We start from the raw sequence: 27,845 nt of genomic DNA, 5'->3' as shown, positions 1-27,845 counted from the left end.
GGGAGGTACTAGCCCCAACTCGGTTTTACAGTGAAAACTGCAGGAACTTCAAACCGGCACTAGGAAACAGACTGAGAAAGCAGAGAAAAAGTGTCTCCTGCAACCCGTTCCCTTGGTGCTAGATGAACGAACGTCTCTCCACTTGCTCAGTTCTGAGAGATAAGTGTGTGTGAAAGCCGTCCTTCACCTAGCTTGTTGGGAACACAAAGTTTCTTTTCAGTTGCAAACTCCATTCCATACATATATATGGGGAGGTACTAGCCCCAACTCGGTTTTACAGTGAAAACTGCAGGAACTTCAAACCGGCACTAGGAAACAGTCTGAGAAAGCAGAGAAAAAGTGTCTCCTGCAAACCGTTCCCTTGGTGCTAGATGAACGAACGTCTCTCGACTTGCTCAGTTCTGAGAGATAAGTGTGTGTGAAAGCCGTCCTTCACCTAGCTTGTTGGGAACACAAAGTTTCTTTTCAGTTGCAAACTCCATTCCATACATATATATGGGGAGGTACTAGCCCCAACTCGGTTTTACAGTGAAAACTGCAGGAACTTCAAACCGGCACTAGGAAACAGACTGAGAAAGGAGAGAAAAAGTGTCTCCTGCAACCCGTTCCCTTGGTGCTAGATGAACGAACGACTCTCGACTTTCTAAGTTCTCAGGGATAAGTGTGTGTGAAAGCCGTCCTTCACCTAGCTTGTTGGGAACACAAAGTTTCTTTTCAGTTGCAAACTCCATTCCATACATATATATGGGGAGGTACTAGCTCCAACTCGGTTTTACAGTGAAAACTGCAGGAACTTCAAATCGGCACTAGGAAACATACTGAGAAAGCAGAGAAAAAGTGTCTCCTGCAACCCGTTCCCTTGGTGCTAGATGAACGAACGTCTCTCCACTTGCTCAGTTCTGAGAGATACGTGTGTGTGAAAGCCGTCCTTCACCTAGCTTGTTGGGGACACAAAGTTTCTTTTCAGTTGCAAACTCCATTCAATACATATATATGGGGAGGTACTAGCCCCAACTCGGTTTTACAGTGAAAACTGCAGGAACTTCAAACCGGAACTAGGAAACAGACTGAGAAAGCAGAGAAAAAATGTCTCCAGCAACCCGTTCGTTGGTGCTAGATGAACGAACGTCTCTCGATTTTTTCAGTTCTGAGAGATAAGTGTGTGTGAAAGCCGTCCTTCACCTAGCTTGTTGGGAACACAAAGTTTCTTTTCATTTGCAGGCTCCATTCCATACATATATATGGGGAGGTACTAGCTCCAACTCGGTTTTACAGTGAAAACTGCAGGAACTTCAAACCGGCACTAGGAAACAGACTGAGAATGCAGAGAAAAAGTGTCTCCTGCAACCCGTTCCCTTGGTGATAGATGAAGGAACGTCTCTCCACTTGCTCAGTTCTGAGAGATAAGTGTGTGTGAAAGCCGTCCTTCACCTAGCTTGTTGGGAACACAAAGTTTCTTTTCAGTTGCAAACTCCATTCCATACATATATATGGGGAGGTACTAGCCCCAACTCGGTTTTACAGTGAAAACTGCAGGAACTTCAAACCGGCACTAGGAAACAGACTGAGAAAGCAGAGAAAAAGTGTCTCCTGCAACCCGTTCCCTTGGTGCTAGATGAACGAACGTCTCTCCACTTGCTCAGTTCTGAGAGATAAGTGTGTGTGAAAGCCGTCCTTCACCTAGCTTGTTGGGAACACAAAGTTTCTTTTCAGTTGCAAACTCCATTCCATACATATAAATGGGGAGGTACTAGCCCCAACTCGGTTTTACAGTGAAAACTGCAGGAACTTCAAACCGGCACTAGGAAACAGACTGAGAAAGCAGAGAAAAAGTGTCTCCTGCAACCCGTTCCCTTGGTGCTAGATGAACGAACGTCTCTCCACTTGCTCAGTTCTGAGAGATAAGTGTGTGTGAAAGCCGTCCTTCACCTAGCTTGTTGGGAACACAAAGTTTCTTTTCAGTTGCAAACTCCATTCCATACATATATACGGGGAGGTATTAGCTCCAACTCAGTTTTACAGTGAAAACGGCAGGAACTTGAAACCGGCACTAGGAAAAAGACTGAGAAAGCAGAGAAAAAGTGTCTCCTGCAACCCGTTCCCTTGGTGCTAGATGAACGAACATCTCTCCACTTGCTCATTTCTGAGAGATAAGTGTGTGTGAAAGCCGTCCTTCACCTAGCTTGTTGGGAACACAAAGTTTCTTTTCAGTTGCAAACTCCATTCCATACATATATATGGGGAGGTACTAGCTCCAACTCGGTTTTACAGTGAAAACTGCAGGAACTTCAAACCAGCACTAGGAAACAGACTGAGAAACAGAGAAAAATTGTCTCCTGCAACCCGTTCCCTTGGTGCTAGATGAACGAACGTCACTCCACTTGCTAGGTTCTGAGAGATAAGTGTTTGTGAAAGCCGTACTTCACCTAGCTTGTTGGGAACACAAAGTTTCTTTTTAGTTGCAAACTCCACACCATACATATATATGGGGTGGTACTAGCCCCAACTCTGTTTTACAGTGAAAACTGCAGGAACTTCAAACCGGCACTAGGAAACAGACTGAGAAAGCAGAGAAAAAATGTCTCCAGCAACCCGTTCCCTTGGTGCTAGATGAACGAACGTCTCTCCACTTGCTGAGTTCTGAGAGATAACTGTGTGTGAAATCCGTCCTTCAACTAGCTTGTTGGGAACACAAAGTTTCTTTTCAGTTGCAAACTCCATTCCATACATATATATGGGGAGATACTAGCTCCAACTCGGTTTTACAGTGAAAACTGCAGGAACTTCAAACCGGCACTAGGAAACAGACTGAGAAAGCAGAGAAAAAGTGTCTCCTGCAACCCGTTCCCTTGGTGCTAGATGAACGAACGTCTCTCCACTTGCTGAGTTCTGAGAGATAACTGTGTGTGAAATCCGTCCTTCAACTAGCTTGTTGGGAACACAAAGATTCTTTTCAGTTGCAAACTCCATTCCATACATATATATGGGTAGGTACTAGCTCCAACACTGTTTGACAGTGAAAACTGTATTAACTTCAAACAGGCACTAAGAAACAGACTGAGAAAGCAGAGAAAAAGTGTCTCCTGCAACCCGTTCCCTTGGTGCTAGATGAACGAACGTCTCTCCACTTGCTCAGTTCTGAGAGATAAGTGTGTGTGAAAGCCGTCCTTCACCTAGCTTGTTGGGAACACAAAGTTTCTTTTCAGTTGCAAACTCCATTCCATACATACATATGGGGAGGTACTAGCCCCAACTCGGTTTTACAGTGAAAACTGCAGGAACTTCAAACCGGCACTAGGAAACAGACTGAGAAAGCAGAGAAAAAGTGTCTATTGCAACCCGTTCCCTTGGTGCTAGATGAAGGAACGTCTCTCCACTTGCTCAGTTCTGAGAGATAAGTGTGTGTGAAAGCCTTCCTTCACCTAGCTTGTTGGGAACACAAAGTTTCTTTTCAGTTGCAAACTCCATTCCATACATATATATGGGGAGGTACTAGCCCCAACTCTGTTTTACAGTGAAAACTGCAGGAACTTCAAACCGGCACTAGGAAACAGACTGAGAAAGCAGAGAAAAAGTGACTCCTGCAACCCGTTCCCTTGGTGCTAGATGAACGAACGTCTCTCCACTTGCTCAGTTCTGAGAGATAAGTGTGTGTGAAAGCCTTCCTTCACCTAGCTTGTTGGGAACACAATGTTTCTTTTCAGTTGCAAACTCCATTCCATACATATATATGGGGAGGTACTAGCCCCAACTCTGTTTTACAGTGAAAACTGCAGGAACTTCAAACCGGCACTAGGAAACAGACTGAGAAAGCAGAGAAAAAGTGTCTCCTGCAACCCGTTCCATTGGTGCTAGATGAACGAACGTCTCTCCACTTGCTCAGTTCTGAGTGATAAGTGTGTGTGAAAGCCGTCCTTCACCTAGCTTGTTGGGAACACAAAGTTTCTTTTCAGTTGCAAACTCCATTCCATACATATATATGGGGAGGTACTAGCCCCAACTCGGTTTTACAGTGAAAACTGCATTAACTTCAAACCGGCACTAGGAAACAGACTGAGAAAGCAGAGAAAAAGTGTCTCCTGCAACCCGTTCCCTTGGTGCTAGATGAACGAACGTCTCTCCACTTGCTGAGTTCTGAGAGATAACTGTGTGTGAAATCCGTCCTTCAACTAGCTTGTTGGGAACACAAAGTTTCTTTTCAGTTGCAAACTCCATTCCATACATATATGTGGGTAGGTACTAGCTCCAACACTGTTTGACAGTGAAAACTGCATTAACTTCAAACAGGCACTAAGAAACAGACTGAGAAAGCAGAGAAAAAATGTCTCCAGCAACCCGTTCCCTTGGTGCTAGATGAACGAACGTCTCTCCACTTGCTGAGTTCTGAGAGATAACTGTGTGTGAAATCCGTCCTTCAACTAGCTTGTTGGGAACACAAAGTTTCTTTTCAGTTGCAAACTCCATTCCATACATATATATGGGTAGGTACTAGCTCCAACACTGTTTGACAGTGAAAACTGCATTAACTTCAAACAGGCACTAAGAAACAGACTGAGAAAGCAGAGAAAAATTGTCTCCTGCAACCCGTTCCCTTGGTGCTAGATGAACGAACGTCTCTCCACTTGCTCAGTTCTGAGAGATAAGTGTTTGTGAAAGCCGTCCTTCACCTAGCTTGTTGGGAACACAAAGTTTCTTTTTAGTTGCAAACTCCACACCATACATATATATGTGGTGGTAATAGCTCCAACTCGGTTTTACAGTGAAAACTGCAGGAACTTCAAACCGGAACTAGGAAACAGACTGAGAAAGCAGAGAAAAAATGTCTCCAGCAACCCGTTCCCTTGGTGCTAGATTAACGAACGTCTCTCGACTTGTTCAGTTCTGAGAGATAAGTGTGTGTGAAAGCCGTCCTTCACCTAGCTTGTTGGGAACACAAAGTTTCTTTTCAGTTGCAGGCTCCATTCCATACATATATATGGGGAGGTACTAGCTCCAACTCGGTTTTACAGTGAAAACTGCAGGAACTTCAAACCGGCACTAGGAAACAGACTGAGAAAGCAGAGAAAAAGTGTCTATTGCAACCCGTTCCCTTGGTGCTAGATGAACGAACGTCTCTCCACTTGCTGAGTTCTGAGAGATAAGTGTGTGTGAAAGCCTTCCTTCACCTAGCTTGTTGGGAACACAAAGTTTCTTTTCAGTTGCAAACTCCATTCCATACATATATATGGGGAGGTACTAGCCCCAACTCTGTTTTACAGTGAAAACTGCAGGAACTTCAAACCGGCACTAGGAAACAGACTGAGAAAGCAGAGAAAAAGTGTCTCCTGCAACCCGTTCCATTGGTGCTAGATGAACGAACGTCTCTCCACTTGCTCAGTTCTGAGTGATAAGTGTGTGTGAAAGCCGTCCTTCACCTAGCTTGTTGGGAACACAAAGTTTCTTTTCAGTTGGAAACTCCATTCCATACATATATATGGGGAGGTACTAGCCCCAACTCGGTTTTACAGTGAAAACTGCATTAACTTAAAACCGGCACTAGGAAACAGACTGAGAAAGCAGAGAAAAAGTGTCTCCTGCAACCCGTTCCCTTGGTGCTAGATGAACGAACGTCTCTCGACTTGCTCAGTTCTGAGAGATAATTGTGTGTGAAAGCCGTCCTTCACCTAGCTTGTTGGGAACACAAAGTTTCTTTTCAGTTGCAAACTCCATTCCATACATATATATGGGGAGGTACTAGCTCCAACTCGGTTTTACAGTGAAAACTGCAGGAACTTCAAACCAGCACTAGGAAACAGACTGAGAAACAGAGAAAAATTGTCTCCTGCAACCCGTTCCCTTGGTGCTAGATGAACGAACGTCACTCCACTTGCTAGGTTCTGAGAGATAAGTGTTTGTGAAAGCCGTACTTCACCTAGCTTGTTGGGAACACAAAGTTTCTTTTTAGTTGCAAACTCCACACCATACATATATATGGGGTGGTACTAGCCCCAACTCTGTTTTACAGTGAAAACTGCAGGAACTTCAAACCGGCACTAGGAAACAGACTGAGAAAGCAGAGAAAAAATGTCTCCAGCAACCCGTTCCCTTGGTGCTAGATGAACGAACGTCTCTCCACTTGCTGAGTTCTGAGAGATAACTGTGTGTGAAATCCGTCCTTCAACTAGCTTGTTGGGAACACAAAGTTTCTTTTCAGTTGCAAACTCCATTCCATACATATATATGGGGAGATACTAGCTCCAACTCGGTTTTACAGTGAAAACTGCAGGAACTTCAAACCGGCACTAGGAAACAGACTGAGAAAGCAGAGAAAAAGTGTCTCCTGCAACCCGTTCCCTTGGTGCTAGATGAACGAACGTCTCTCCACTTGCTGAGTTCTGAGAGATAACTGTGTGTGAAATCCGTCCTTCAACTAGCTTGTAGGGAACACAAAGTTTCTTTTCAGTTGCAAACTCCATTCCATACATATATATGGGTAGGTACTAGCTCCAACACTGTTTGACAGTGAAAACTGTATTAACTTCAAACAGGCACTAAGAAACAGACTGAGAAAGCAGAGAAAAAGTGTCTCCTGCAACCCGTTCCCTTGGTGCTAGATGAACGAACGTCTCTCCACTTGCTCAGTTCTGAGAGATAAGTGTGTGTGAAAGCCGTCCTTCACCTAGCTTGTTGGGAACACAAAGTTTCTTTTCAGTTGCAAACTCCATTCCATACATACATATGGGGAGGTACTAGCCCCAACTCGGTTTTACAGTGAAAACTGCAGGAACTTCAAACCGGCACTAGGAAACAGACTGAGAAAGCAGAGAAAAAGTGTCTATTGCAACCCGTTCCCTTGGTGCTAGATGAACGAACGTCTCTCCACTTGCTCAGTTCTGAGAGATAAGTGTGTGTGAAAGCCTTCCTTCACCTAGCTTGTTGGGAACACAAAGTTTCTTTTCAGTTGCAAACTCCATTCCATACATATATATGGGGAGGTACTAGCCCCAACTCTGTTTTACAGTGAAAACTGCAGGAACTTCAAACCGGCACTAGGAAACAGACTGAGAAAGCAGAGAAAAAGTGTCTCCTGCAACCCGTTCCCTTGGTGCTAGATGAACGAACGTCTCTCCACTTGCTCAGTTCTGAGAGATAAGTGTGTGTGAAAGCCTTCCTTCACCTAGCTTGTTGGGAACACAAAGTTTCTTTTCAGTTGCAAACTCCATTCCATACATATATATGGGGAGGTACTAGCCCCAACTCTGTTTTACAGTGAAAACTGCAGGAACTTCAAACCGGCACTAGGAAACAGACTGAGAAAGCAGAGAAAAAGTGTCTCCTGCAACCCGTTCCATTGGTGCTAGATGAACGAACGTCTCTCCACTTGCTCAGTTCTGAGTGATAAGTGTGTGTGAAAGCCGTCCTTCACCTAGCTTGTTGGGAACACAAAGTTTCTTTTCAGTTGCAAACTCCATTCCATACATATATATGGGGAGGTACTAGCCCCAACTCGGTTTTACAGTGAAAACTGCATTAACTTCAAACCGGCACTAGGAAACAGACTGAGAAAGCAGAGAAAAAGTGTCTCCTGCAACCCGTTCCCTTGGTGCTAGATGAACGAACGTCTCTCCACTTGCTGAGTTCTGAGAGATAACTGTGTGTGAAATCCGTCCTTCAACTAGCTTGTTGGGAACACAAAGTTTCTTTTCAGTTGCAAACTCCATTCCATACATATATGTGGGTAGGTACTAGCTCCAACACTGTTTGACAGTGAAAACTGCATTAACTTCAAACAGGCACTAAGAAACAGACTGAGAAAGCAGAGAAAAAATGTCTCCAGCAACCCGTTCCCTTGGTGCTAGATGAACGAACGTCTCTCCACTTGCTGAGTTCTGAGAGATAACTGTGTGTGAAATCCGTCCTTCAACTAGCTTGTTGGGAACACAAAGTTTCTTTTCAGTTGCAAACTCCATTCCATACATATATATGGGTAGGTACTAGCTCCAACACTGTTTGACAGTGAAAACTGCATTAACTTCAAACAGGCACTAAGAAACAGACTGAGAAAGCAGAGAAAAATTGTCTCCTGCAACCCGTTCCCTTGGTGCTAGATGAACGAACGTCTCTCCACTTGCTCAGTTCTGAGAGATAAGTGTTTGTGAAAGCCGTCCTTCACCTAGCTTGTTGGGAACACAAAGTTTCTTTTTAGTTGCAAACTCCACACCATACATATATATGTGGTGGTAATAGCTCCAACTCGGTTTTACAGTGAAAACTGCAGGAACTTCAAACCGGAACTAGGAAACAGACTGAGAAAGCAGAGAAAAAATGTCTCCAGCAACCCGTTCCCTTGGTGCTAGATTAACGAACGTCTCTCGACTTGTTCAGTTCTGAGAGATAAGTGTGTGTGAAAGCCGTCCTTCACCTAGCTTGTTGGGAACACAAAGTTTCTTTTCAGTTGCAGGCTCCATTCCATACATATATATGGGGAGGTACTAGCTCCAACTCGGTTTTACAGTGAAAACTGCAGGAACTTCAAACCGGCACTAGGAAACAGACTGAGAAAGCAGAGAAAAAGTGTCTATTGCAACCCGTTCCCTTGGTGCTAGATGAACGAACGTCTCTCCACTTGCTGAGTTCTGAGAGATAAGTGTGTGTGAAAGCCTTCCTTCACCTAGCTTGTTGGGAACACAAAGTTTCTTTTCAGTTGCAAACTCCATTCCATACATATATATGGGGAGGTACTAGCCCCAACTCTGTTTTACAGTGAAAACTGCAGGAACTTCAAACCGGCACTAGGAAACAGACTGAGAAAGCAGAGAAAAAGTGTCTCCTGCAACCCGTTCCATTGGTGCTAGATGAACGAACGTCTCTCCACTTGCTCAGTTCTGAGTGATAAGTGTGTGTGAAAGCCGTCCTTCACCTAGCTTGTTGGGAACACAAAGTTTCTTTTCAGTTGGAAACTCCATTCCATACATATATATGGGGAGGTACTAGCCCCAACTCGGTTTTACAGTGAAAACTGCATTAACTTAAAACCGGCACTAGGAAACAGACTGAGAAAGCAGAGAAAAAGTGTCTCCTGCAACCCGTTCCCTTGGTGCTAGATGAACGAACGTCTCTCGACTTGCTCAGTTCTGAGAGATAATTGTGTGTGAAAGCCGTCCTTCACCTAGCTTGTTGGGAACACAAAGTTTCTTTTCAGTTGCAAACTCCATTCCATACATATATATGGGGAGGTACTAGCTCCAACTCGGTTTTACAGTGAAAACTGCAGGAACTTCAAACCAGCACTAGGAAACAGACTGAGAAACAGAGAAAAATTGTCTCCTGCAACCCATTCCCTTGGTGCTAGATGAACGAACGTCACTCCACTTGCTAGGTTCTGAGAGATAAGTGTTTGTGAAAGCCGTACTTCACCTAGCTTGTTGGGAACACAAAGTTTCTTTTTAGTTGCAAACTCCACACCATACATATATATGGGGTGGTACTAGCCCCAACTCTGTTTTACAGTGAAAACTGCAGGAACTTCAAACCGGCACTAGGAAACAGACTGAGAAAGCAGAGAAAAAATGTCTCCAGCAACCCGTTCCCTTGGTGCTAGATGAACGAACGTCTCTCCACTTGCTGAGTTCTGAGAGATAACTGTGTGTGAAATCCGTCCTTCAACTAGCTTGTTGGGAACACAAAGTTTCTTTTCAGTTGCAAACTCCATTCCATACATATATATGGGGAGATACTAGCTCCAACTCGGTTTTACAGTGAAAACTGCAGGAACTTCAAACCGGCACTAGGAAACAGACTGAGAAAGCAGAGAAAAAGTGTCTCCTGCAACCCGTTCCCTTGGTGCTAGATGAACGAACGTCTCTCCACTTGCTGAGTTCTGAGAGATAACTGTGTGTGAAATCCGTCCTTCAACTAGCTTGTAGGGAACACAAAGTTTCTTTTCAGTTGCAAACTCCATTCCATACATATATATGGGTAGGTACTAGCTCCAACACTGTTTGACAGTGAAAACTGTATTAACTTCAAACAGGCACTAAGAAACAGACTGAGAAAGCAGAGAAAAAGTGTCTCCTGCAACCCGTTCCCTTGGTGCTAGATGAACGAACGTCTCTCCACTTGCTCAGTTCTGAGAGATAAGTGTGTGTGAAAGCCGTCCTTCACCTAGCTTGTTGGGAACACAAAGTTTCTTTTCAGTTGCAAACTCCATTCCATACATACATATGGGGAGGTACTAGCCCCAACTCGGTTTTACAGTGAAAACTGCAGGAACTTCAAACCGGCACTAGGAAACAGACTGAGAAAGCAGAGAAAAAGTGTCTATTGCAACCCGTTCCCTTGGTGCTAGATGAACGAACGTCTCTCCACTTGCTCAGTTCTGAGAGATAAGTGTGTGTGAAAGCCTTCCTTCACCTAGCTTGTTGGGAACACAAAGTTTCTTTTCAGTTGCAAACTCCATTCCATACATATATATGGGGAGGTACTAGCCCCAACTCTGTTTTACAGTGAAAACTGCAGGAACTTCAAACCGGCACTAGGAAACAGACTGAGAAAGCAGAGAAAAAGTGTCTCCTGCAACCCGTTCCCTTGGTGCTAGATGAACGAACGTCTCTCCACTTGCTCAGTTCTGAGAGATAAGTGTGTGTGAAATCCGTCCTTCAACTAGCTTGTTGGGAACACAAAGTTTCTTTTCAGTTGCAAACTCCATTCCATACATATATATGGGTAGGTACTAGCTCCAACACTGTTTGACAGTGAAAACTGTATTAACTTCAAACAGGCACTAAGAAACAGACTGAGAAAGCAGAGAAAAAGTGTCTCCTGCAACCCGTTCCCTTGGTGCTAGATGAACGAACGTCTCTCGACTTGCTCAGTTCTGAGAGATAAGTGTGTGTGAAAGCCGTCCTTCACTTAGCTTGTTGGGAACACAAAGTTTCTTTTCAGTTGCAAACTCCATTCCATACATATATATGGGGAGGTACTAGCTCCAACTCGGTTTTACAGTGAAAACTGCAGGAACTTCAAACCAGCACTAGGAAACAGACTGAGAAACAGAGAAAAAGTGTCTCCTGCAACCCGTTCCCTTGGTGCTAGATGAACGAACGTCTCTCCTCTTGCTAGGTTCTGAGAGATAAGTGTTTGTGAAAGCCGTCCTTCACCTAGCTTGTTGGGAACACAAAGTTTCTTTTTAGTTGCAAACTCCACACCATACATATATATGTGGTGGTAATAGCTCCAACTCGGTTTTACAGTGAAAACTGCAGGAACTTCAAACCGGAACTAGGAAACAGACTGAGAAAGCAGAGAAAAAATGTCTCCAGCAACCCGTTCCCTTGGTGCTAGATTAACGAACGTCTCTCGACTTGTTCAGTTCTGAGAGATAAGTGTGTGTGAAAGCCGCCCTTCACCTAGCTTGTTGGGAACACAAAGTTTCTTTTCAGTTGCAGGCTCCATTCCATACATATATATGGGGAGGTACTAGCTCCAACTCGGTTTTACAGTGAAAACTGCAGGAACTTCAAACCGGCACTAGGAAACAGACTGAGAAAGCAGAGAAAAAGTGTCTATTGCAACCCGTTCCCTTGGTGCTAGATGAACGAACGTCTCTCCACTTGCTGAGTTCTGAGAGATAAGTGTGTGTGAAAGCCTTCCTTCACCTAGCTTGTTGGGAACACAAAGTTTCTTTTCAGTTGCAAACTCCATTCCATACATATATATGGGGAGGTACTAGCCCCAACTCTGTTTTACAGTGAAAACTGCAGGAACTTCAAACCGGCACTAGGAAACAGACTGAGAAAGCAGAGAAAAAGTGTCTCCTGCAACCCGTTCCCTTGGTGCTAGATGAACGAACGTCTCTCGACTTGCTCAGTTCTGAGAGATAATTGTGTGTGAAAGCCGTCCTTCACCTAGCTTGTTGGGAACACAAAGTTTCTTTTCAGTTGCAAACTCCATTCCATACATATATATGGGGAGGTACTAGCTCCAACTCGGTTTTACAGTGAAAACTGCAGGAACTTCAAACCAGCACTAGGAAACAGACTGAGAAACAGAGAAAAATTGTCTCCTGCAACCCGTTCCCTTTGTGCTAGATGAACGAACGCCACTCCACTTGCTAGGTTCTGAGAGATAAGTGTTTGTGAAAGCCGTACTTCACCTAGCTTGTTGGGAACACAAAGTTTCTTTTCAGTTGCAAACTCCACACCATACATATATATGGGGTGGTAATAGCTCCAACTCGGTTTTACAGTGAAAACTGCAGGAACTTCAAACCGGAACTAGGAAACAGACTGAGAAAGCAGAGAAAAAATGTCTCCAGCAACCCGTTCCCTTGGTGCTAGATGAACGAACGTCTCTCCACTTGCTGAGTTCTGAGAGATAACTGTGTGTGAAATCCGTCCTTCAACTAGCTTGTTGGGAACACAAAGTTTCTTTTCAGTTGCAAACTCCATTCCATACATATATATGGGGAGGTACTAGCCCCAACTCTGTTTTACAGTGAAAACTGCAGGAACTTCAAACCGGCACTAGGAAACAGACTGAGAAAGCAGAGAAAAAGTGTCTCCTGCAACCCGTTCCATTGGTGCTAGATGAAGGAACGTTTCTCCACTTGATCAGTTCTGAGAGATAAGTGTGTGTGAAAGCCGTCCTTCACCTAGCTTGTTGGGAACACAAAGTTTCTTTTCAGTTGCAAACTCCATTCCATACATATATATGGGGAGGTACTAGCCCCAACTCGGTTTTACAGTGAAAACTGCAGGAACTTCAAACCGGCACTAGGAAACAGACTGAGAAAGCAGAGAAAAAGTGTCTCCTGCAACCCGTTCCCTTGGTGCTAGATGAACGAACGTCTCTCCACTTGCTCAGTTCTGAGAGATAAGTGTGTGTGAAAGCCGTCCTTCACCTAGCTTGTTGGGAACACAAAGTTTCTTTTCAGTTGCAAACTCCATTCCATACATATATATGGGGAGGTACTAGCCCCAACTCGGTTTTACAGTGAAAACTGCAGGAACTTCAAACCGGCACTAGGAAACAGACTGAGAAAGCAGAGAAAAAGTGTCTCCTGCAACCCGTTCCCTTGGTGCTAGATGAACGAACGTCTCTCGACTTGCTCAGTTCTGAGAGATAAGTGTGTGTGAAAGCCGTCCTTCACCTAGCTTGTTGGGAACACAAAGTTTCTTTTCAGTTGCAAACTCCATTCAATACATATATATGGGGAGGTACTAGCCCCAACTCGGTTTTACAGTGAAAACTGCAGGAACTTCAAACCGGCACTAGGAAACAGACTGAGAAAGGAGAGAAAAAGTGTCTCCTGCAACCCGTTCCCTTGGTGCTAGATGAACGAACGACTCTCGACTTTCTCAGTTCTCAGAGATAAGTGTGTGTGAAAGCCGTCCTTCACCTAGCTTGTTGGGAACACAAAGTTTCTTTTCAGTTGCAAACTCCATTCCATACATATATATGGGGAGGTACTAGCTCCAACTCGGTTTTACAGTGAAAACTGCAGGAACTTCAAATCGGCACTAGGAAACATACTGAGAAAGCAGAGAAAAAGTGTCTCCTGCAACCCGTTCCCTTGGTGCTAGATGAACGAACGTCTCTCCACTTGCTCAGTTCTGAGAGATAAGTGTGTGTGAAAGCCGTCCTTCACCTAGCTTGTTGGGAACACAAAGTTTCTTTTCATTTGCAGGCTCCATTCCATACATATATATGGGGAGGTACTAGCTCCAACTCGGTTTTACAGTGAAAACTGCAGGAACTTCAAACCGGCACTAGGAAACAGACTGAGAAAGCAGAGAAAAAGTGTCTCCTGCAACCCGTTCCCTTGGTGATAGATGAAGGAACGTCTCTCCACTTGCTCAGTTCTGAGAGATAAGTGTGTGTGAAAGCCGTCCTTCACCTAGCTTGTTGGGAACACAAAGTTTCTTTTCAGTTGCAAACTCCATTCCATACATATATACGGGGAGGTACTAGCCCCAACTCGGTTTTACAGTGAAAACTGCAGGAACTTCAAACCGGCACTAGGAAACAGACTGAGAAAGCAGAGAAAAAGTGTCTCCTGCAACCCGTTCCCTTGGTGCTAGATGAACGAACGTCTCTCCACTTGCTCAGTTCTGAGAGATAAGTGTGTGTGAAAGCCGTCCTTCACCTAGCTTGTTGGGAACACAAAGTTTCTTTTCAGTTGCAAACTCCATTCCATACATATAAATGGGGAGGTACTAGCCCCAACTCGGTTTTACAGTGAAAACTGCAGGAACTTCAAACCGGCACTAGGAAACAGACTGAGAAAGCAGAGAAAAGTGTCTCCTGCAACCCGTTCCCTTGGTGCTAGATGAACGAACGTCTCTCCACTTGCTCAGTTCTGAGAGATAAGTGTGTGTGAAAGCCGTCCTTCACCTAGCTTGTTGGGAACACAAAGTTTCTTTTCAGTTGCAAACTCCATTCCATACATATATATGGGGAGGTACTAGCCCCAACTCGGTTTTACAGTGAAAACTGCAGGAATTTAAAACCGGAACTAGGAAACAGACTGAGAAAGCAGAGAAAAAATGTCTCCTGCAACCCGTTCCCTTGGTGCTAGATGAACGAACGTCTCTCGACTTGTTCAGTTCTGAGAGATAAGTGTGTGTGAAAGCCGTCCTTCACCTAGCTTGTTGGGAACACAAAGTTTCTTTTCAGTTGCAAACTCCATTCCATACATATATATGGGAAGGTACTAGCTCCATCTCGGTTTTACAGTGAAAACTGCAGGAACTTCAAACCGGCACTAGGAAACAGACTGAGAAAGCAGAGAAAAAGTGTCTCCTGCAACCCGTTCCCTTGGTGCTAGATGAACGAACGTCTCTCCACTTGCTCAGTTCTGAGAGATAAGTGTGTGTGAAAGCCGTCCTTCACCTAGCTTGTTGGGAACACAAAGTTTCTTTTCAGTTGCAGGCTCCATTCCATACATATATATGGGAGGTACTAGCCCCAACTCGGTTTTAAAGTGAAAACTGCAGGAAATTCAAACCGGCACTAGGAAACAGACTGATAAAGCAGATAAAAGTGTCTCCTGCAACCCGTTCCCTTGGTGCTAGATGAACGAACGTCTCTCCACTTGCTCAGTTCTGAGAGATAAGTGTGTGTGAAAGCCGTCCTTCACCTAGCTTGTTGGGAACACAAAGTTTCTTTTCAGTTGCAAACTCCATTCCATACATATATATGGGGAGGTACAAGCCCCAACTCGGTTTTACGGTGAAAACTGCAGGAATTTCAAACCGGAACTAGGAAACAGACTGAGAAAGCAGAGAAAAAATGTCTCCTGCAAACCGTTCCCTTGGTGCTAGATGAACGAACGTCTCTCGACTTGTTCAGTTCTGAGAGATAAGTGTGTGTGAAAGCCGTCCTTCACCTAGCTTGTTGGGAACACAAAGTTTCTTTTCAGTTGCAAACACCATTCCATACATATATATGGGAAGGTACTAGCTCCAACTCGGTTTTACAGTGAAAACTGCAGGAACTTCAAACCGGCACTAGGAAACAGACTGAGAAAGCAGAGAAAAAGTGTCTCCTGCAACCCGTTCCCTTGGTGCTAGATGAACGAACGTCTCTCCACTTGCTCAGTTCTGAGAGATAAGTGTGTGTGAAAGCCGTCCTTCACCTAGCTTGTTGGGAACACAAAGTTTCTTTTCAGTTGCAGGCTCCATTCCATACATATATATGGGAGGTACAAGCCCCAACTCGGTTTTACAGTGAAAACTGCAGGAACTTCAAACCGGCACTAGGAAACAGACTGATAAAGCAGAGAAAAAGTGTCTCCTGCATCCCGTTCCCTTGGTGCTAGATGAACGAACGTCTCTCCACTTGCTCAGTTCTGAGAGATAAGTGTGTGTGAAAGCCGTCCTTCACCTAGCTTGTTGGGAACACAAAGTTTCTTTTCAGTTGCAAACTCCATTCCATACATATATATGGGGAGGTACTAGCTCCAACTCGGTTTTACAGTGAAAACTGCAGGAACTTCAAACCGGCACTAGGAAACAGACTGAGAAAGCAGAGAAGAAGTGTCTCCTGCAACCCGTTCCCTTGGTGCTAGATGAACGAACATCTCTCCACTTGCTCATTTCTGAGAGATAAGTGTGTGTGAAAGCCGTCCTTCACCTAGCTTGTTGGGAACACAAAGTTTCTTTTCAGTTGCAAACTCCATTCCATACATATATAAGGGGAGATACTAGCTCCAACTCGGTTTTACAGTGAAAACTGCAGGAACTTCAAACCGGCACTAGGAAACAGACTGAGAAAGCAGAGAAAAAGTGTCTCCTGCAACCCGTTCCCTTGGTGCTAGATGAACGAACGTCTCTCCACTTGCTGAGTTCTGAGAGATAACTGTGTGTGAAATCCGTCCTTCAACTAGCTTGTTGGGAACACAAAGTTTCTTTTCAGTTGCAAACTCCATTCCATACATATATATGGGTAGGTACTAGCTCCAACACTGTTTGACAGTGAAAACTGCATTAACTTCAAACAGGCACTAAGAAACAGACTGAGAAAGCAGAGAAAAAATGTCTCCAGCAACCCGTTCCCTTGGTGCTAGATGAACGAACGTCTCTCCACTTGCTGAGTTCTGAGAGATAACTGTGTGTGAAATCCGTCCTTCAACTAGCTTGTTGGGAACACAAAGTTTCTTTTCAGTTGCAAACTCCATTCCATACATATATATGGGTAGGTACTAGCTCCAACACTGTTTGACAGTGAAAACTGCATTAACTTCAAACAGGCACTAAGAAACAGACTGAGAAAGCAGAGAAAAAGTGTCTCCTGCAACCCGTTCCCTTGGTGCTAGATGAACGAACGTCTCTCCACTTGCTCAGTTCTGAGAGATAAGTGTGTGTGAAAGCCATTCTTCACCTAGCTTGTTGGGAACACAAAGTTTCTTTTCAGTTGCAGGCTCCATTCCATACATATATATGGGAGGTACTAGCCCCAACTCGGTTTTAAAGTGAAAACTGCAGGAAATTCAAACCGGCACTAGGAAACAGACTGATAAAGCAGATAAAAGTGTCTCCTGCAACCCGTTCCCTTGGTGCTAGATGAACGAACGTCTCTCCACTTGCTCAGTTCTGAGAGATAAGTGTGTGTGAAAGCCGTCCTTCACCTAGCTTGTTGGGAACACAAAGTTTCTTTTCAGTTGCAAACTCCATTCCATACATATATATGGGGAGGTACTAGCCCCAACTCGGTTTTACAGTGAAAACTGCAGGAATTTCAAACCGGAACTAGGAAACAGACTGAGAAAGCAGAGAAAAAATGTCTCCTGCAAACCGTTCCCTTGGTGCTAGATGAACGAACGTCTCTCGACTTGTTCAGTTCTGAGAGATAAGTGTGTGTGAAAGCCGTCCTTCACCTAGCTTGTTGGGAACACAAAGTTTCTTTTCAGTTGCAAACACCATTCCATACATATATATGGGAAGGTACTAGCTCCAACTCGGTTTTACAGTGAAAACTGCAGGAACTTCAAACCGGCACTAGGAAACAGACTGAGAAAGCAGAGAAAAAGTGTCTCCTGCAACCCGTTCCCTTGGTGCTAGATGAACGAACGTCTCTCCACTTGCTCAGTTCTGAGAGATAAGTGTGTGTGAAAGCCGTCCTTCACCTAGCTTGTTGGGAACACAAAGTTTCTTTACAGTTGCAGGCTCCATTCCATACATATATATGGGAGGTACTAGCCCCAACTCGGTTTTACAGTGAAAACTGCAGGAACTTCAAACCGGCACTAGGAAACAGACTGATAAAGCAGAGAAAAAGTGTCTCCTGCATCCCGTTCCCTTGGTGCTAGATGAACGAACGTCTCTCCACTTGCTCAGTTCTGAGAGATAAGTGTGTGTGAAAGCCGTCCTTCACCTAGCTTGTTGGGAACACAAAGTTTCTTTTCAGTTGCAAACTCCATTCCATACATATATATGGGGAGGTACTAGCTCCAACTCGGTTTTACAGTGAAAACTGCAGGAACTTCAAACCGGCACTAGGAAACAGACTGAGAAAGCAGAGAAGAAGTGTCTCCTGCAACCCGTTCCCTTGGTGCTAGATGAACGAACATCTCTCCACTTGCTCATTTCTGAGAGATAAGTGTGTGTGAAAGCCGTCCTTCACCTAGCTTGTTGGGAACACAAAGTTTCTTTTCAGTTGCAAACTCCATTCCATACATATATAAGGGGAGATACTAGCTCCAACTCGGTTTTACAGTGAAAACTGCAGGAACTTCAAACCGGCACTAGGAAACAGACTGAGAAAGCAGAGAAAAAGTGTCTCCTGCAACCCGTTCCCTTGGTGCTAGATGAACGAACGTCTCTCCACTTGCTGAGTTCTGAGAGATAACTGTGTGTGAAATCCGTCCTTCAACTAGCTTGTTGGGAACACAAAGTTTCTTTTCAGTTGCAAACTCCATTCCATACATATATATGGGTAGGTACTAGCTCCAACACTGTTTGACAGTGAAAACTGCATTAACTTCAAACAGGCACTAAGAAACAGACTGAGAAAGCAGAGAAAAAATGTCTCCAGCAACCCGTTCCCTTGGTGCTAGATGAACGAACGTCTCTCCACTTGCTGAGTTCTGAGAGATAACTGTGTGTGAAATCCGTCCTTCAACTAGCTTGTTGGGAACACAAAGTTTCTTTTCAGTTGCAAACTCCATTCCATACATATATATGGGTAGGTACTAGCTCCAACACTGTTTGACAGTGAAAACTGCATTAACTTCAAACAGGCACTAAGAAACAGACTGAGAAAGCAGAGAAAAAGTGTCTCCTGCAACCCGTTCCCTTGGTGCTAGATGAACGAACGTCTCTCCACTTGCTCAGTTCTGAGAGATAAGTGTGTGTGAAAGCCATTCTTCACCTAGCTTGTTGGGAACACAAAGTTTCTTTTCAGTTGCAAACTCCATTCCATACATACATATGGGGAGGTACTAGCCCCAACTCGGTTTTACAGTGAAAACTGCAGGAACTTCAAACCGGCACTAGGAAACAGACTGAGAAAGCAGAGAAAAAGTGTCTATTGCAACCCGTTCCCTTGGTGCTAGATGAACGAACGTCTCTCCACTTACTCAGTTCTGAGAGATAAGTGTGTGTGAAAGCCTTCCTTCACCTAGCTTGTTGGGAACACAAAGTTTCTTTTCAGTTGCAAACTCCATTCCATACATATATATGGGGAGGTACTAGCCCCAACTCTGTTTTACAGTGAAAACTGCAGGAACTTCAAACCGGCACTAGGAAACAGACTGAGAAAGCAGAGAAAAAGTGTCTCCTGCAACCCGTTCCATTGGTGCTAGATGAACGAACGTCTCTCGACTTGCTCAGTTCTGAGAGATAAGTGTGTGTGAAAGCCGTCCTTCACTTAGCTTGTTGGGAACACAAAGTTTCTTTTCAGTTGCAAACTCCATTCCATACATATATATGGGGAGGTACTAGCTCCAACTCGGTTTTACAGTGAAAACTGCAGGAACTTCAAACCAGCACTAGGAAACAGACTGAGAAACAGAGAAAAAGTGTCTCCTGCAACCCGTTCCCTTGATGCTAGATGAACGAACGTCTCTCCTCTTGCTAGGTTCTGAGAGATAAGTGTTTGTGAAAGCCGTCCTTCACCTAGCTTGTTGGGAACACAAAGTTTCTTTTTAGTTGCAAACTCCACACCATACATATATATGTGGTGGTAATAGCTCCAACTCGGTTTTACAGTGAAAACTGCAGGAACTTCAAACCGGCACTAGGAAACAGACTGAGAAAGCAGAGAAAAAGTGTCTATTGCAACCCGTTCCCTTGGTGCTGGATGAACGAACGTCTCTCCACTTGCTGAGTTCTGAGAGATAAGTGTGTGTGAAAGCCTTCCTTCACCTAGCTTGTTGGGAACACAAAGTTTCTTTTCAGTTGCAAACTCCATTCCACACATATATATGGGGAGGTACTAGCCCCAACTCTGTTTTACAGTGAAAACTGCAGGAACTTCAAACCGGCACTAGGAAACAGACTGAGAAAGCAGAGAAAAAGTGTCTCCTGCAACCCGTTCCATTGGTGCTAGATGAACGAACGTCTCTCCACTTGCTCAGTTCTGAGTGATAAGTGTGTGTGAAAGCCGTCCTTCACCTAGCTTGTTGGGAACACAAAGTTTCTTTTCAGTTGGAAACTCCATTCCATACATATATATGGGGAGGTACTAGCCCCAACTCGGTTTTACAGTGAAAACTGCATTATCTTCAAACCGGCACTAGGAAACAGACTGAGAAAGCAGAGAAAAAGTGTCTCCTGCAACCCGTTCCCTTGGTGCTAGATGAACGAACGTCTCTCGACTTGTTCAGTTCTGAGAGATAAGTGTGTGTGAAAGCCGTCCTTCACCTAGCTTGTTGGGAACACAAAGTTTCTTTTCAGTTGCAAACTCCATTCCATACATATATATGGGAAGGTACTAGCTCCATCTCGGTTTTACAGTGAAAACTGCAGGAACTTCAAACCGGCACTAGGAAACAGACTGAGAAAGCAGAGAAAAAGTGTCTCCTGCAACCCGTTCCCTTGGTGCTAGATGAACGAACGTCTCTCCACTTGCTCAGTTCTGAGAGATAAGTGTGTGTGAAAGCCGTCCTTCACCTAGCTTGTTGGGAACACAAAGTTTCTTTTCAGTTGCAGGCTCCATTCCATACATATATATGGGAGGTACTAGCCCCAACTCGGTTTTAAAGTGAAAACTGCAGGAAATTCAAACCGGCACTAGGAAACAGACTGATAAAGCAGATAAAAGTGTCTCCTGCAACCCGTTCCCTTGGTGCTAGATGAACGAACGTCTCTCCACTTGCTCAGTTCTGAGAGATAAGTGTGTGTGAAAGCCGTCCTTCACCTAGCTTGTTGGGAACACAAAGTTTCTTTTCAGTTGCAAACTCCATTCCATACATATATATGGGGAGGTACTAGCCCCAACTCGGTTTTACAGTGAAAACTGCAGGAATTTCAAACCGGAACTAGGAAACAGACTGAGAAAGCAGAGAAAAAATGTCTCCTGCAAACCGTTCCCTTGGTGCTAGATGAACGAACGTCTCTCGACTTGTTCAGTTCTGAGAGATAAGTGTGTGTGAAAGCCGTCCTTCACCTAGCTTGTTGGGAACACAAAGTTTCTTTTCAGTTGCAAACACCATTCCATACATATATATGGGAAGGTACTAGCTCCAACTCGGTTTTACAGTGAAAACTGCAGGAACTTCAAACCGGCACTAGGAAACAGACTGAGAAAGCAGAGAAAAAGTGTCTCCTGCAACCCGTTCCCTTGGTGCTAGATGAACGAACGTCTCTCCACTTGCTCAGTTCTGAGAGATAAGTGTGTGTGAAAGCCGTCCTTCACCTAGCTTGTTGGGAACACAAAGTTTCTTTTCAGTTGCAGGCTCCATTCCATACATATATATGGGAGGTACTAGCCCCAACTCGGTTTTACAGTGAAAACTGCAGGAACTTCAAACCGGCACTAGGAAACAGACTGATAAAGCAGAGAAAAAGTGTCTCCTGCATCCCGTTCCCTTGGTGCTAGATGAACGAACGTCTCTCCACTTGCTCAGTTCTGAGAGATAAGTGTGTGTGAAAGCCGTCCTTCACCTAGCTTGTTGGGAACACAAAGTTTCTTTTCAGTTGCAAACTCCATTCCATACATATATATGGGGAGGTACTAGCTCCAACTCGGTTTTACAGTGAAAACTGCAGGAACTTCAAACCGGCACTAGGAAACAGACTGAGAAAGCAGAGAAGAAGTGTCTCCTGCAACCCGTTCCCTTGGTGCTAGATGAACGAACATCTCTCCACTTGCTCATTTCTGAGAGATAAGTGTGTGTGAAAGCCGTCCTTCACCTAGCTTGTTGGGAACACAAAGTTTCTTTTCAGTTGCAAACTCCATTCCATACATATATAAGGGGAGATACTAGCTCCAACTCGGTTTTACAGTGAAAACTGCAGGAACTTCAAACCGGCACTAGGAAACAGACTGAGAAAGCAGAGAAAAAGTGTCTCCTGCAACCCGTTTCCTTGGTGCTAGATGAACGAACGTCTCTCCACTTGCTGAGTTCTGAGAGATAACTGTGTGTGAAATCCGTCCTTCAACTAGCTTGTTGGGAACACAAAGTTTCTTTTCAGTTGCAAACTCCATTCCATACATATATATGGGTAGGTACTAGCTCCAACACTGTTTGACAGTGAAAACTGCATTAACTTCAAACAGGCACTAAGAAACAGACTGAGAAAGCAGAGAAAAAGTGTCTCCTGCAACCCGTTCCCTTGGTGCTAGATGAACGAACGTCTCTCCACTTGCTGAGTTCTGAGAGATAACTGTGTGTGAAATCCGTCCTTCAACTAGCTTGTTGGGAACACAAAGTTTCTTTTCAGTTGCAAACTCCATTCCATACATATATATGGGTAGGTACTAGCTCCAACACTGTTTGACAGTGAAAACTGCATTAACTTCAAACAGGCACTAAGAAACAGACTGAGAAAGCAGAGAAAAAGTGTCTCCTGCAACCCGTTCCCTTGGTGCTAGATGAACGAACGTCTCTCCACTTGCTCAGTTCTGAGAGATAAGTGTGTGTGAAAGCCATTCTTCACCTAGCTTGTTGGGAACACAAAGTTTCTTTTCAGTTGCAGGCTCCATTCCATACATATATATGGGAGGTACTAGCCCCAACTCGGTTTTAAAGTGAAAACTGCAGGAAATTCAAACCGGCACTAGGAAACAGACTGATAAAGCAGATAAAAGTGTCTCCTGCAACCCGTTCCCTTGGTGCTAGATGAACGAACGTCTCTCCACTTGCTCAGTTCTGAGAGATAAGTGTGTGTGAAAGCCGTCCTTCACCTAGCTTGTTGGGAACACAAAGTTTCTTTTCAGTTGCAAACTCCATTCCATACATATATATGGGGAGGTACTAGCCCCAACTCGGTTTTACAGTGAAAACTGCAGGAATTTCAAACCGGAACTAGGAAACAGACTGAGAAAGCAGAGAAAAAATGTCTCCTGCAAACCGTTCCCTTGGTGCTAGATGAACGAACGTCTCTCGACTTGTTCAGTTCTGAGAGATAAGTGTGTGTGAAAGCCGTCCTTCACCTAGCTTGTTGGGAACACAAAGTTTCTTTTCAGTTGCAAACACCATTCCATACATATATATGGGAAGGTACTAGCTCCAACTCGGTTTTACAGTGAAAACTGCAGGAACTTCAAACCGGCACTAGGAAACAGACTGAGAAAGCAGAGAAAAAGTGTCTCCTGCAACCCGTTCCCTTGGTGCTAGATGAACGAACGTCTCTCCACTTGCTCAGTTCTGAGAGATAAGTGTGTGTGAAAGCCGTCCTTCACCTAGCTTGTTGGGAACACAAAGTTTCTTTTCAGTTGCAGGCTCCATTCCATACATATATATGGGAGGTACTAGCCCCAACTCGGTTTTACAGTGAAAACTGCAGGAACTTCAAACCGGCACTAGGAAACAGACTGATAAAGCAGAGAAAAAGTGTCTCCTGCATCCCGTTCCCTTGGTGCTAGATGAACGAACGTCTCTCCACTTGCTCAGTTCTGAGAGATAAGTGTGTGTGAAAGCCGTCCTTCACCTAGCTTGTTGGGAACACAAAGTTTCTTTTCAGTTGCAAACTCCATTCCATACATATATATGGGGAGGTACTAGCTCCAACTCGGTTTTACAGTGAAAACTGCAGGAACTTCAAACCGGCACTAGGAAACAGACTGAGAAAGCAGAGAAGAAGTGTCTCCTGCAACCCGTTCCCTTGGTGCTAGATGAACGAACATCTCTACACTTGCTCATTTCTGAGAGATAAGTGTGTGTGAAAGCCGTCCTTCACCTAGCTTGTTGGGAACACAAAGTTTCTTTTCAGTTGCAAACTCCATTCCATACATATATAAGGGGAGATACTAGCTCCAACTCGGTTTTACAGTGAAAACTGCAGGAACTTCAAACCGGCACTAGGAAAAAGACTGAGAAAGCAGAGAAAAAGTGTCTCCTGCAACCCGTTCCCTTGGTGCTAGATGAACGAACGTCTCTCCACTTGCTGAGTTCTGAGAGATAACTGTGTGTGAAATCCGTCCTTCAACTAGCTTGTTGGGAACACAAAGTTTCTTTTCAGTTGCAAACTCCATTCCATACATATATATGGGTAGGTACTAGCTCCAACACTGTTTGACAGTGAAAACTGCATTAACTTCAAACAGGCACTAAGAAACAGACTGAGAAAGCAGAGAAAAAATGTCTCCAGCAACCCGTTCCCTTGGTGCTAGATGAACGAACGTCTCTCCACTTGCTGAGTTCTGAGAGATAACTGTGTGTGAAATCCGTCCTTCAACTAGCTTGTTGGGAACACAAAGTTTCTTTTCAGTTGCAAACTCCATTCCATACATATATATGGGTAGGTACTAGCTCCAACACTGTTTGACAGTGAAAACTGCATTAACTTCAAACAGGCACTAAGAAACAGACTGAGAAAGCAGAGAAAAAGTGTCTCCTGCAACCCGTTCCCTTGGTGCTAGATGAACGAACGTCTCTCCACTTGCTCAGTTCTGAGAGATAAGTGTGTGTGAAAGCCATTCTTCACCTAGCTTGTTGGGAACACAAAGATTCTTTTCAGTTGCAAACTCCATTCCATACATACATATGGGGAGGTACTAGCCCCAACTCGGTTTTACAGTGAAAACTGCAGGAACTTCAAACCGGCACTAGGAAACAGACTGAGAAAGCAGAGAAAAAGTGTCTATTGCAACCCGTTCCCTTGGTGCTAGATGAACGAACGTCTCTCCACTTACTCAGTTCTGAGAGATAAGTGTGTGTGAAAGCCTTCCTTCACCTAGCTTGTTGGGAACACAAAGTTTCTTTTCAGTTGCAAACTCCATTCCATACATATATATGGGGAGGTACTAGCCCCAACTCTGTTTTACAGTGAAAACTGCAGGAACTTCAAACCGGCACTAGGAAACAGACTGAGAAAGCAGAGAAAAAGTGTCTCCTGCAACCCGTTCCATTGGTGCTAGATGAACGAACGTCTCTCGACTTGCTCAGTTCTGAGAGATAAGTGTGTGTGAAAGCCGTCCTTCACTTAGCTTGTTGGGAACACAAAGTTTCTTTTCAGTTGCAAACTCCATTCCATACATATATATGGGGAGGTACTAGCTCCAACTCGGTTTTACAGTGAAAACGGCAGGAACTTCAAACCAGCACTAGGAAACAGACTGAGAAACAGAGAAAAAGTGTCTCCTGCAACCCGTTCCCTTGGTGCTAGATGAACGAACGTCTCTCCTCTTGCTAGGTTCTGAGAGATAAGTGTTTGTGAAAGCCGTCCTTCACCTAGCTTGTTGGGAACACAAAGTTTCTTTTTAGTTGCAAACTCCACACCATACATATATATGTGGTGGTAATAGCTCCAACTCGGTTTTACAGTGAAAACTGCAGGAACTTCAAACCGGAACTAGGAAACAGACTGAGAAAGCAGAGAAAAAATGTCTCCAGCAACCCGTTCCCTTGGTTCTAGATTAACGAACGTCTCTCGACTTGTTCAGTTCTGAGAGATAAGTGTGTGTGAAAGCCGCCCTTCACCTAGCTTGTTGGGAACACAAAGTTTCTTTTCAGTTGCAGGCTCCATTCCATACATATATATGGGGAGGTACTAGCTCCAACTCAGTTTTACAGTGAAAACTGCAGGAACTTCAAACCGGCACTAGGAAACAGACTGAGAAAGCAGAGAAAAAGTGTCTATTGCAACCCGTTCCCTTGGTGCTAGATGAACGAACGTCTCTCCACTTGCTGAGTTCTGAGAGATAAGTGTGTGTGAAAGCCTTCCTTCACCTAGCTTGTTGGGAACACAAAGTTTCTTTTCAGTTGCAAACTCCATTCCACACATATATATGGGGAGGTACTAGCCCCAAATCTGTTTTACAGTGAAAACTGCAGGAACTTCAAACCGGCACTAGGAAACAGACTGAGAAAGCAGAGAAAAAGTGTCTCCTGCAACCCGTTCCATTGGTGCTAGATGAACGAACGTCTCTCCACTTGCTCAGTTCTGAGTGATAAGTGTGTGTGAAAGCCGTACTTCACCTAGCTTGTTGGGAACACAAAGTTTCTTTTCAGTTGGAAACTCCATTCCATACATATATATGTGGAGGTACTAGCCCCAACTCGGTTTTACAGTGAAAACTGCATTATCTTCAAACCGGCACTAGGAAACAGACTGAGAAAGCAGAGAAAAAGTGTCTCCTGCAACCCGTTCCCTTGGTGCTAGATGAACGAACGTCTCTCGACTTGCTCAGTTCTGAGAGATAATTGTGTGTGAAAGCCGTCCTTCACCTAGCTTGTTGGGAACACAAAGTTTCTTTTCAGTTGCAAACTCCATTCCATACATATATATGGGGAGGTACTAGCTCCAACTCGGTTTTACAGTGAAAACTGCAGGAACTTCAAACCAGCACTAGGAAACAGACTGAGAAACAGAGAAAAATTGTCTCCTGCAACCCGTTCCCTTGGTGCTAGATGAACGAACGCCACTCCACTTGCTAGGTTCTGAGAGATAAGTGTTTGTGAAAGCCGTACTTCACCTAGCTTGTTGGGAACACAAAGTTTCTTTTCAGTTGCAAACTCCACACCATACATATATATGGGGTGGTAATAGCTCCAACTCGGTTTTACAGTGAAAACTGCAGGAACTTCAAACCGGAACTAGGAAACAGACTGAGAAAGCAGAGAAAAAATGTCTCCAGCAACCCGTTCCCTTGGTGCTAGATGAACGAACGTCTCTCCACTTGCTCAGTTCTGAGAGATAAGTGTGTGTGAAAGCCGTCCTTCACCTAGCTTGTTGGGAACACAAAGTTTCTTTTCAGTTGCAAACTCCATTCCATACATATATATGGGGAGGTACTAGCCCCAACTCGGTTTTACAGTGAAAACTGCAGGAATTTCAAACCGGAACTAGGAAACAGACTGAGAAAGCAGAGAAAAAATGTCTCCTGCAACCCGTTCCCTTGGTGCTAGATGAACGAACGTCTCTCGACTTGTTCAGTTCTGAGAGATAAGTGTGTGTGAAAGCCGTCCTTCACCTAGCTTGTTGGGAACACAAAGTTTCTTTTCAGTTGCAAACTCCATTCCATACATATATATGGGAAGGTACTAGCTCCATCTCGGTTTTACAGTGAAAACTGCAGGAACTTCAAACCGGCACTAGGAAACAGACTGAGAAAGCAGAGAAAAAGTGTCTCCTGCAACCCGTTCCCTTGGTGCTAGATGAACGAACGTCTCTCCACTTGCTCAGTTCTGAGAGATAAGTGTGTGTGAAAGCCGTCCTTCACCTAGCTTGTTGGGAACACAAAGTTTCTTTTCAGTTGCAGGCTCCATTCCATACATATATATGGGAGGTACTAGCCCCAACTCGGTTTTAAAGTGAAAACTGCAGGAAATTCAAACCGGCACTAGGAAACAGACTGATAAAGCAGATAAATGTGTCTCCTGCAACCCGTTCCCTTGGTGCTAGATGAACGAACGTCTCTCCACTTGCTCAGTTCTGAGAGATAAGTGTGTGTGAAAGCCGTCCTTCACCTAGCTTGTTGGGAACACAAAGTTTCTTTTCAGTTGCAAACTCCATTCCATACATATATATGGGGAGGTACTAGCCCCAACTAGGTTTTACAGTGAAAACTGCAGGAATTTCAAACCGGAACTAGGAAACAGACTGAGAAAGCAGAGAAAAAATGTCTCCTGCAAACCGTTCCCTTGGTGCTAGATGAACGAACGTCTCTCGACTTGTTCAGTTCTGAGAGATAAGTGTGTGTGAAAGCCGTCCTTCACCTAGCTTGTTGGGAACACAAAGTTTCTTTTCAGTTGCAAACAC

The sequence above is a fragment of the Camelus bactrianus genome, chromosome 34 (assembly GCF_048773025.1).
Source record: "Camelus bactrianus isolate YW-2024 breed Bactrian camel chromosome 34, ASM4877302v1, whole genome shotgun sequence".
NCBI lineage: Eukaryota > Metazoa > Chordata > Mammalia > Artiodactyla > Camelidae > Camelus > Camelus bactrianus.
Note: the sequence above shows the minus strand (reverse complement) of the source record.